At 44.4% G+C, this 12,354-nt stretch overlaps 1 protein-coding gene across 8 annotated transcripts in view; it reads left to right on the forward strand.

The window, feature by feature from the left end:
• Positions 1 to 12,354, forward strand: part of CALD1 (caldesmon 1) — a 669,061-nt gene that overhangs the window by 212,594 nt on the left and 444,113 nt on the right. For 2 of the 8 annotated variants that reach the window (XM_069628358.1, XM_069628351.1), the window contains exon 3: positions 5,637 to 5,714. The exons of the other annotated variants lie outside the window; for them this stretch is intronic. The gene's annotated coding sequence lies outside the window, so the exon portion shown is untranslated. The remainder of the gene's footprint in view (positions 1 to 5,636; positions 5,715 to 12,354) is intronic. 8 annotated transcript variants of the gene reach the window in all.

Consider the following 12,354-nt stretch of genomic DNA (forward strand, 5'->3'; position numbering starts at 1 on the left):
CGATTGCCGGAATCTGTTACCACCATGAATCCTCAGTGTATTTATGGAAAATATGGTAAAAAGCTTGCTTTTCTGTACAATTAAATCTTTAACAGCTCATAGCCTTCAGGGCATCCCGCATCTGCTCTGGCAGGTCAAGCAAAATGGTGAAAGGACCTTTCATTTGGAGTAGGCCAGCAAGCCAACCAATAGAGAACTGGTCTTGATGCCATCAAGCCCTTCCCATCACACATAAAAAAGCACTCAGCGTCCGCCACACCCCCCCCCCTTCTCTTTACTCTCCCTTGTGGAACAGATAGCCCTCATCAGGAAACACATATTTACACAGGAAAATGTGACGTGAATCCCTGGGGATAGCACAATAAGATTGTTCACATCTCCACCATGGCGATTGCTCGTTGAATTATATTGCCTACGGTCTAGGAATGGAGACACACACGCATTTTGTGAGTGCGGCATCCCACACATGGCTACCACTGTAAGAAAGGGAATGCTCAAACGACCTCTTTTTAGGATGCCAAAAGCATAGGGCCTGTACAGAACTGGTGTGTCTCTCCTACTCGGCTTTCAGCCGTGTTGGTACTTCCGCTCATTTGTTTTGATAAGATATGATTGGTTATTTATAACGCGCTTAATACTGAGAGGTTTTAATGTGGATGAAGAGTCCTATTGTGAAGTCCCTATCCAAAATGATCCAGTGTTACCGACTAGCGGCCACTCCCTTTGCCTTACAAGTCCTGATTGACCTGAGAAAGTTCAGCCCCCCCCACTCCTCTCCAATACAATTAATTTGACCTGAAAATATGGACATATCTATTGGAGAACGAAAAGAAGACCACGAGTGACGTGGTTGAATGTGGAAGCCACTGAAGTGTGCCCCTGTACTCACAATAATATTTAGTCAATTTCTAACACCAAGTCCGTTCATGTCATAACAGAGCAAAAATCTATTTATCATGCTAGAAATAGCATACATGGGCCCCGTTACAGGTTTGGTGGTGGATTGGCATTAAATCCACTAATTACCACAAAACAAGTTTATGGTCCCCGATGCTCGATCCTGTGGTGGCGTTACCAATGGATTACGAGCTGCGGTAGGGCAGCGCCGGTGTACATCTCCTTACCTCATAGGACTCCATGGGGATTTTTAGGGGATTTTCAGTGAGCGGTAACCCACTGATTTATGGACTTCATGCTGGAGGTAAATCTTCCATTACCACTCAAAAAAGAAGCAGTGAGAGACTTACCGCAACTTTTTAGCATACTGCTCAAATCATAATGAAGCCCATTGTATTTCTAGCAAGTTGCCCGTCTCTCTGGAAATTGTATTCAGTCTATTTTTAGCATAAGGCCTACACGTCCCATACATTTAAAAAAAAAAAACATTATTTCTTCCATATTGGTCCCCTAGCCATGATTTATTAAGAGCCTGCGGTGGGGAGTGTTAACACCCGTTACCATGACGCCGCACTGTCTAGGGTTAACAGAGCCCCGATATTTACTGTTTCCAGGCAGCAGTTCTACCCTTGTCCTCACAATTCAGTCCCTTGCCCAAGTGGTGAATACTATTAGGAACTTGCCACATTCCTGATCTTTCCACAAAAGCCACGTGTAGCGTATGCCGATAGGTTCCTTTGATGCGATTGCAAAATGTGGTCAGTCCAATCAAATTAGGATCAGAAGTCTTGTCTTCTAGTGCCATAACTGATCGTAATGCAATTTGACCCTATCACCTCCCAAGTGGAAATAATTGCAAATGATTTTCATGTAATTCCAATTTGAAATCACCGCCAGCGTTCTGTCTAGTAGCGACATTGTTAGCATTATGACTATAAGGGTTATCTGCATCTGAATCATGGTTGTTGCCTCGAATTTCATTACCTGTTTTGTGATTGCCGCTTGCGACCATTGTGTCTCTCCCACCCTCACATTCAGTGAAGTACTTGTTACTCTGTTTGGTTGGTATGATTGCGTAGGTTTCAATCATAAATCTTTTAACCAGTTCATTCTATTTGCTTTTCTGTGGTTCTGTGTTTTCTGGCTGCTGTGTTGCAAAATGACATTCTCTAATTAGAAGTGTAGGTAACATCGTTCCAGGCACACAGAGTTTCGGCTTGAAGCCCTTCATTAGGAGAACCGTCAATGTGTAGGAAAAACATATAAGTCAATACTGGTTTAATGCATACCAAATTGGTAACACCATTTCAAAACACTAAGAGACTCCTCATACTGCTTTTCCTGTAAAAGGGGTCTGCGACCTGTGGTTACCTATATGTTTTGGACTACGACGCTGATCATTCCTTACCATTTACTGTGCAGGCTAGGGCTGATGGGAGCTGTAGTCCAAAATCTCCTGAGGACCAAAGCTCTTTAACATGGTGAACTTTGTAAAAGCCATGGCTATGGTGCACCTACTCTGCCTTTGCCGCTGCCGGATGTATTTCAGTGCATAGCGCCTAAACATGAACACGGCACCCTACAAACGCAAAGAATACGCTCTTGTACTGACTTTGGAAACGACGGAATTCTTCAGTATTTTACTTCTCTTTACATATGTATTTCAAGCATAAATCAAAAAAGAGAAAAAGACTTTGTTTTGTGTATTGAATAACCTCTTCATTCGTTTTATAAACCTTGCAAAGAAGGGCAATCATAAAGGGTGGCTTTGAGGGCAGCAAGATCATAGCCATTGGCCCCACTCTTTAAATTGTAAGCGTCTGGTATCTTAGAAGCATTGAAACTGTGATATATATCATAGTTTATTTATAACACGCTTAATACCCAGAGGTTTCTAAGCGCGAACCCGGGATCAAGCCTGTGTTGCTGCAAGCTGTCTTGCTTCCAAGGTGAGCACATTGCCACTGAGCTATCCTCCCGAGACAAGTACGTTGTAGCCATGCCATTAACAATGCACAGTGAAATATAGTACTTGAAAGAGATGTCCACAGTATTTCACATTCTGTGAGCAGCAATGTGAGGTAAGGTAAGTGGTCTTGTAAAGCACTGTTCTGCCAATAAGGTTGGCCTCACTGCATGTGTGTGCCATTGTTAAAAAGATTAGGACTATCAATGGGATAAAATGGGAAGCAGAAAACTGTTGTGTTGATGAGGGCCAGTCTCAAGAACCGGCTACTTGTGTGGGGGAAGGGATTCTCTGTGTTCAGGGCTGGGTCGACGCTAGGGGAGGCCTCAGGGTTAGAAGAGCCGAGATGGATGCGGCAACATAACCATACAAAGCCCTGGCAGACCCGAGGGAGAAATGCCAAAATGAGAGAACAAGCAGACGCTTAAGAAACGAGAAGCATCTTGTTACTTTAATAACAGAGTGCTGTCCTCTTTAAAATTCTTTGCTAATGAGTGGAAAATGTCTCTTGGAAGAAGCTCCTGTGTTTGGATGATTCCGGTTCAATCTATTCCGACCAGGCATGCGGATGGATGGAAATGCAGGACCGCAGGTGGATGGACCACCTTGCTTGAACGGGCACTGCTCACAGTCCTCCCATTAAGAACAATGGAGCAGGAGAGGACCATTGACCCTTTCAGTGCCGGTACGGGGCTTATTTATACATCCTAAAAGTGGTCCTATTTTTCCCTTCGGAACTCACCCTAAATCGAGAAGGGAAATAGATCCAAGTACCCCCAAGTCCTAGAGGGGACATTTCTTTTTTCAGCGCCACTTTAGAATCCTAGGGCATAGGCACTTGAAGGCTTAATCACCGCCATCAGCAACAGGTTAAGAGATACCCCTTCAATATCTGCATAAGGCACAAATGTTAACTGCCCGCGGGAATGGGCTCTACGTTCATGTAAGGCCTGGACACTCATTAAGCACTCACACTCTCGCCTTATTTAAGAATCACTATAAGGCATTGCACAGCAATATCAGAAGATAATAATGGAGTCAAAAAGGATAAGGCTTGCCATCTGTCTCCCATTCGCCACATTTGGGGATGTGTTACTCAAGGGGATCGGACTGAACCAAATATTGGTTGTTATTTGTTTGAAGAGTTAAACGTGGTAGAAAGTTTAATAATATCTTAAACAGGGCTGGTTTCTAGAGATGCCGGCAATGCTCTGCCAGACACTGCATCCAATTTTATGCTCTTGACTTCATCAATCAAAAAAATCACTCTTTCCTCCAATAACGTGTTGGCATTACTTCTATCACCAGATGGGCCTGGCCCCTCTTCTTCTAACTCAGCCAGTTCCTTCCAGAAGGTTGTCATTTAATCCCCATATCATGTCTGTCTATCATTGGGCCTCATTACACGGACGATGGTAAGGGTTTACCGGTACCGGTAAGGGTACCAGTGCCAGTAAACCCTTACCGCCTTACTACGAGGTCCCTTTGTGGGACCCTACCTTAACAGCTGGTTTCACCAGCCGTTGAGGACAGGACCCGCAGAGGGACCTAGGAGGTAATTACAGTACCGCAATTTGCGGTACCGTAATTACCGCCTTCCCCATTCCCATTGAGCCCTATGGGGGCAAAAATGGGAATGGGGAAGGGCCATGGTGAATGGGGAATTATCGCCCCCACACACCTTGGAATAGGTCGGTAATTCCGCCATTCACCATGGCGGACTCGGTAAAATACTGGCGGCACCCATGGCGCTAATAGCGCCATGGTTACCGCCATCCGTGTAATGAGGCCCATTGTCCCACAATATATGTTATGCTGTTTGGTATTTGTACAGTGAAACTTTCATCGTTGCCATAGCGTCTTGGAGTTCTGTCTGCCGCAAAGGTGAGTGTTTGTTTGGTCTGAATGTGTCATTTAGCTTAGAAATTATCTTGTTCTAACCATGAACATCAGTGTTTGTGTGTGTGGATGGTTGTTTAATTTTGTTGGTTGGATGTGTTCGTGCATATGTTGGTGAAGATCACTTATTGTTTGAGTTTGTCTTATGATTTGTCAAGATGATGTTTCAGAAGTGTGGAGGATTGTGTTCATTTAGATTTCTTGAGGTTGAAGTGCGAAGTTGAGGCGCACTGTTCCATAGATTTTGTGCCGATATTGGACTTTGTGGCTAGAGTGTTACACATGGTCGATAGAATGATTATGCAGTCCAATGACACATCAGATTTCCATTCTGTTTTAACTGAGTTTGAGGTTAATCCTCAACATCCACGGATATCTTTTTTGAGGGCAGATTTCAGGATTTGGAGTATTAGAGTGAGGGGTTTCGTGATCTTTAAGATAATCTGCATTTCCTCAGCATAGGTCAAATAACTGTGTTTTAAGGAACATATTAAAGATGGACGTTGGGTCATGTATCAGTCGATGAGTACTGCTTAGAGGATTGAAGCCATGCGGCATGCCCCATTTGAATAAGTCATGTCTTAAGGTGAATGGGCTACTGGTGGGTTTGTTATGTTTGATTGATTAAGAACGCTTTAAACCATGATGTCTCTTTTATAACAAGCACTTGTAGAGTGGTTAGTAGAATCTAATTGGTAGATCATGTCAAAGGCTGATGACAGAGGTCCCTGAGAACAAACATATACAAAGGAGTGTTGATGGTGGTGGTACACAATTGATTCAATTTCCGAAGTGTCTTCAAAGTGGACTACTTACTCTTGAATGTAATGTTTGTGTTTACCACCTTTTTATAGTGAAGTTGTATCTTCCCCAGGATGTGTTTAAACATGAAACTTTGCCGGTGAAGACACTTGGGATTGTTGAGCTGTTGTAAAGAGGAAGTCTGAGCAAGGTATTATTAAAGTGATCTCTGGGAAAATTAACAAGGAAATAGAATAAACATTTGTAACTATTTGAGAATCGCTGACAATATAACCGTCCCAGGAACTTATTTACTTCTTGAGGAATTAAGAAGATGCTGTAATCACTGTAAAAACACGATTAGAAAATGTAATATTTCATTTCTTTCTAGAATAAGATACATTATTTTGACGAAAATTCAGTTTTCACCTACAATCGCGGGCAAAAGCAAATCCAATGAAAATCCTTGAAAGATGCAAAAGGGTATTTGCTCTTTAATGAAAGACATTCCGCAAAGATTAGTGCCATTATATACAAAGCTACCTAAAATGATCAGTACCATTTTGGTGTGACTAGATGTACCCAAGGTATAATGAAACTGTATCTTTGGAAAATAACGAGAGGTGATCTGTGACACTTAGGGCCTAATTCACAGAAGCGGTTTATAATGGCAAAACCCCCTTGGAAAACGCTCTGTGAATCAGGGCCTTAGTTTTCAAGATGTTCTTGGATCAAAGGTATTTTCAAACATCAAATGGCAGTCATTATTCCAAGCATGCTGCACCAGCTAGTATGGTAGCTATTATGCACAAAGGTGAACTGTGTGGGCAAACTGCAAATCACATCCATTCTACCTACGTCTTTTCTCTTACACAAAAATTAAATATATATCAATTTGTTAAAAAAGCAAATCTGTTTGTTTCAAAAATGCAACCTTGATTCAAAACAATTGATTGTGTGCAAAACAGAATAGAATAGTCAAATACATGGAGGTTTTCATTCCCTAATTCGGATCCACCAGAAAGATATCACCTTTCAGATTTGAGATTAAATAAGGACTCATAATTGAAACACATTACTGACTCGCATTGCAATTCATTTGTTTATACAGCAAAGGAAATTGAGAGATGGCCTTTGGACCTCTTGCTTGGCCAATCAGAAAGCTCACCTGCACTTAGGGCCTCAGAAGTTTAGCAAATTTACCATTGGTATTTCAGCCAACATTTTTTAGATTACTGCTATGCTATCTGCCAGTACATCCACCAGATTACCAGTGCCAAATTGGTTTTGTTAATCCCCTATTCATGGCATTTGCCATGGGCAGAAATTCCACCCCGGGGTAAATCTCGTTTTTCTTGTCGGTGAAGTGGGGAAAAATCCTCCAGCAAAGTGTAGGAATTTGGAGGTGCGATACATTGGGCCTCATTAGAAAGTTGGAGGTAACCATGCTGCTTTTAGCGGCATGATTGCCTCCATACCGCAATCAAGGTCCGGGTTCCTCGATTGAGGAATTACCGGGCCATCGCAACCTTGGCCGACCCGGTAATTCCCCCTCAGAGGAACCCGGACCCGCTCCATCCCCATTCGAGCCCCCATGGGGCTCAATGGGAATGGAGATGGAGCTAACAACGGGCCCGTTAATGACGGGCCCGTTGTTAGCTCCCTTGTCCCCTCGCGGGACCCAGTAAGGACGGCTGGTTTTTCCAGGCGCCCATTGCGGGTCCCGCGAGGAGACCTCGTAATAGGGCGGAACGGGTTTACCGGCACTGGCACCTTTACCGGCGCCAGTAAACCCATTCCGCCAACCTTATAGTGAGGGCCAATTGTCAGTAAATCTATCACTGCTACTCTTTACCGCACCTCTGCATGTGATTAGGCCTCTAATACTGATTTCTGAGTGCAACCTGTAAGTCGCTAATTGGAATCCCAGTGGGTATTACTCAGCTTTGATTTTTTTTAATGAGGTGATACATTGAGCAGGTTAAGATGAATACATTTTTTGTAGCATTATAATATAGCATGATGAAACAGCACAACTTTGTTAGCAAGAGCTGGGTGAAAACCCATTAATTATCCATCCTAACAGTCCCAGTAATAGATTTTACTATGTCCAGGAAATGTAATTTTATAATGGACCAACAGCTCCAGCAAAATCCTTGATGGTGTGCAGCAGCGGCATTCAGGAATGTTATCCTACCGCCTCATTTTAGAGCCCAATATGGGAAGCCGGCAGGACCACCATGACACCACCCTCTGCAGCAGCCTTGAAGCACGATTTATACCAGGGAAGGGTATAAGAAGAATACTGTGCTGTATCTGGTTTGTGTTACGCAGACGAAGTACAAGTATGGTTCGGCTAATGTAAACCGAGCTAGTCGCAGCTGGAACAGGAATGGCTCTGAAGCTAAACTGTTTGCTCTGTGGCACAAAGCTTTCTGAAAAGTTGTTAAATTTGGCATCATTTGTCTGGATCCACTCACAGAAATTCTAACCATATTTGGTTAAATGGAAAACAGCCAGCAAGAACTAGTCTGATGTACTCTTCTGCCTACATATGCACAGGGTTCTTTCTCCGGACAACGTCTGCTATTTGTCCTGCCTTTTCAAAAGGCAAAATACAGTAGCTATTTTAAAAGATGCATTAGGGCTGATACAATTCCTAGTGCCGTTTATTCACATGCCTCAATCTGGCTTGCGCACCTGTCTTGGTTTTGCCCGGTGGAAGGAATCGGCAGCCAACGGTGAACAGTGCCACAGAAAGAATGGACATCTAGGAATTCTGCAAGGAAATTGGGACACAACATAAAAGAAAATTTGCACCATCCCTTCCTTATCAAATTAAACAACAGTTGTTCCCTCAGTCATGCACATTGAGGCATTAAAAACCAACAAAATACTGACTCAACCCCCTTAATAGCAAATGTATTCTGGATGTTGATGCTGTTCTACACCCTCAGGATACAGTATTGCAGTGGTTCATCTCATACCTTACGGATAGGCCCTCGATCATTGATGCGGCATAAGCAATTCCTAGAATCCTGTGGAGTCCCCCAAGGGTGCATCGCATACCCATCCATCTTCAATCTCTGTATTTAACTGCTGGTAAAACTCGGTGGCACGCCGGACATCACAAACCATCATGTAGCATCTGCCTGTGCAGTATATGCCCTGGTGCGCGAGATGGAATCCCTCCCCGAGTTCAAATGCATCAGCGGTCCGTCAGGCAAAGCACGTTATGCCTGTTGGTCAACTGTAAAACAATACGTCATGACCTCAGTGCGCGCAATCAAACTCAGGGAGAGATTCCACCTCGCGACCCAGGGCACATACTGTCTAGGCAGATTCTACACATCAGCACACTGACAAAACACCCATTTTCTAACGGTTCTACTATTGCAACAACATACAGCAATTGTAACACTACCTCAGCGTAATCTAGAACTCGTTCTTGAGTTTTTTCATGAAACAGAACCCCACAAAGACATGAATTCATCATTTTCTCAGATTCCACCAACCACAATCATGACAAGAGGTCCTTGTAGAAATGAATCTCGAATGATTAACACTGTGACTCACCCACTAAGCTACATAGCTATGGCTCACCATTCACTGGAACCTCTCCTTCAAAACCCATTGCACCTAGAAATCGGACACCCTGGTACTAGTTTTCATTCATCCAATAGAAGACAATGGGCCTCATTACAACTCTGGCAGTAGCAGTGTCGTTTAAAACAGCACGGCTACCGCCAGAGTTGCATTATTTCCGGCACCCGTGAATGGGTAAGAACCGGGTCATGCCGAGTTAGGCGGACCCGGTAGTTGCCCGTTTCAGGTGCCGGAATCAAGGGCTTCCTCACCCCCATTCTGCACCATAGGGCTGAATGGGGATGGAGACGTCGGATGCACCGGGACATGCAGAGTTGTGCCGGTGCAACCGACGTGCTCTGCTCGCGGGTGCCGGTCAGCCTGCCAGGAAAAACTTGGTGGGTTGTCAGGCACCCGCGAGCACAGCCCGTAGTATGGCGGTCCGGGAACTACGGTACCGGCATGCCTACCGGTACCGTGGTTCCCTGACCGCCAGGGTCGTAATGAGGCCCAATGTGTCCAGAAATGTCCTCCTCTCCAGTAACACCAGTAGTCCCACTGAGACCGTGGGCACATAGCAGGGCCACATGTCAATCATTCCACTGGTGGCCACCAGTGAAATAGAGGTTCAAATGAATGCCCTCTGTCTTGTGCTTTAGTGCCGGGACAGTCGGGCCCAGCCTAATGTACACTTTTCAGCAGCCATTCATGCTTGAAACTCCCATGTTGACTTCATTGTTCTTCATTACAACACAGTTGTCGTCCTTTCTTGCCACTCCTTTCAACCCCTTGCCTATTTGCTTGTAATCGGAATGTGTACTTGTCAATGTATGAGACACATTGAATGTCTGCCGTATCACAGAATGTTCGGACATTTGCAACCCCACTGTTATTATCCCAGCCACCTAGAGATTTGCTGCCACCAATGAGTCCTATACGCATATAGACATTGTATATAAAATATAGACCATAGTACCAATAAAAAAGTGCTACACAATTGGGAATCTCTATTCTTTAGTGTAGGCCGCAAAGGCCCTATATATGAGCATGGCGGTAATGGTGAAAATAGGTGAATATGTGCATTCTGCATGCTTCCACCTGCTGTCTGATTATGGTCCTGGTGGGGTTGCTGCATGTAGTAAGCACTCATTACCGCCACATTACTTTCTCCAAATCCTACCTCCAACCAAGAAGGGAAGGAGAAGGCTTTGTCAAACGCCCTGAAGCTTTTTAAACATTTGCTCCAGTACTGAAGGGAAGCACAATCCATTGTGTCAATCAAAGTGGGAGAGTGGGTGTCTCGAATGCCCCGCTTCTCACCATCGTCGCTGTGTAATGCACACAGGGTCAGAATTGATTGACCCTTTTGTACATTTCAAGTATCGAGTGGCAATGTGAACTGCTGTAACATTCATTTTCATCCTCAGAATGTGGTCGCAATGGATTCCAAAGAAATCACAAAAAGAATGTATACAGATTTCAGGAAATACCGCGCACTATAGTGGTGTATAGTGCATGCCATCATCCGTTAACAAAGATATGTGGTTCTTAGAAACAGGGTCAAAATATTTTAATTGTATCTGAGTTACCTTTTAGCAAAAACGTGCATCAACCAGTGCTTAATTTGTGGGGGTGCTTACCAGGGATCAGCCCTGGCACTTATTTTCGAGCCCCGGCACTTATGGTCTCAGACTCACTTTAATTATGAAGTGGTGGTAGTCCGTGCATCCATCAACCACAATGAGCAGGTGCAAGCTGTAGTATAATCCCAAATATGTCGACACTGTGGGGAGCAGCTATGGGTGGTGGGAGCCGTGGTGCCCACCCGCAGTCTCACAGGAGTGCTAGAAAATGTTTGGGCCTGGCACTTATGTTTTTTTACGAATTAAGCAGTGGTGTCGCAAGTAGAACATTTTAAAGCACATTGGTCAAAACTACCAGCTGCACAGTGCACCAGCTCATCAAAATGGCCTGCATGACCCCTTCAGACGTTGCCTTTTGCCACGTGGACCATGCCGAGTCTAAAGTCATCATATGTGAAGAGCTGCTATTTTCCATGGATCTACTCAAACATATGTATTTATTTTATTTGAGCTTATCCGGACAGCATGAACCAAGCAGCAGATGCCATTCTAGTGATGTACACAATGGAGACCATTTATAGCATTCTGTGTTGAAGCCTTTGTTTCCAATAGATATTGTTCAATCACAATTAAAACAAAGTTGTATAGGTCGATCCTATAGTACCAAGGAGGTAATATTCCTAACCGGTGTACAAATATATAGTCTACAGGTCTGCGCAAGCCATAATCGGATAGCTCGTCTACTTGCATTTGCTGATTGGTGATGCTCGCCCGGAAGCACCAATCAAGGTTCAGAGAATCGAGATTTGTCCCGGTTGCAAAATCGCCTTTGGACCGTGCAGGAGTGTGTGGCGCATCTCGGCGATGGAGTCCGATGCATGGGGATGAGGTTAGCGTGAGCAGAATAGAACGAGTAATGTCTTCAGCATGCTCCAAACCTGACGCTCAAAGGGGCCGGGAGGATAGCTCAGGGGTAACGCGCTCATTGGAAACAAGACGCCGTGCGGAGCACATCCCCGGGTCCGTGCTTAGAAACCTTTGGATATTAAGCGCGTTATAAATAACCAATTATAATAATTATAATAACATGGAACCCTAGTCCACTCCGTAACAGGCGTTCATTTCAAAATCTCTCTGTTCCGGATTATAGCGACCGAATCATTAACATGAATACATTGGACCATTCATGGCATACACATTGGTTGTATTTTGTGCTACGCGAAAGCAGGAGAATATGTCTAAATGATAGGTCATTTTTTTAAGTATTTGAAAAATGAGTAGAAAAACAGTCCAAAAGCCTGAGGTAACTATTTGCCAACATGCCATCATGTGCATGCCCTCTCTTCATTCTGTTGCCCCTAAAGTGCCTGTGCCATGCTCATCATTAAACGGGCTATTCATCACTTCAAACTGACACAATATGGCGGCTGTTCTCCAGCCAATGCTCGCTTCACGCCAACAACAAGGACACAGGGCGCCGCTCTCATTAAAACAACATGAAAGTACACATGGCCACGGATGCTGAAACAATCACCCCTCTCTGCCAACACGCTTCCTGCATCAATGCTGCACCGTGAAACAATCACCCCTCTCTGCCGACACGCTTCCTGCATCAATCACCCCTCTCTGCCGACGCGCTTCCTGCATCAATGCCGCACTGCGAAACAATCACCCCTCTCTGCC

This window comes from Ambystoma mexicanum, chromosome 12 (assembly GCF_040938575.1).
Source record: "Ambystoma mexicanum isolate Mex_15411 chromosome 12, UKY_AmexF1_1, whole genome shotgun sequence".
In the NCBI taxonomy this organism is placed as follows: Eukaryota; Metazoa; Chordata; class Amphibia; order Caudata; family Ambystomatidae; genus Ambystoma; species Ambystoma mexicanum.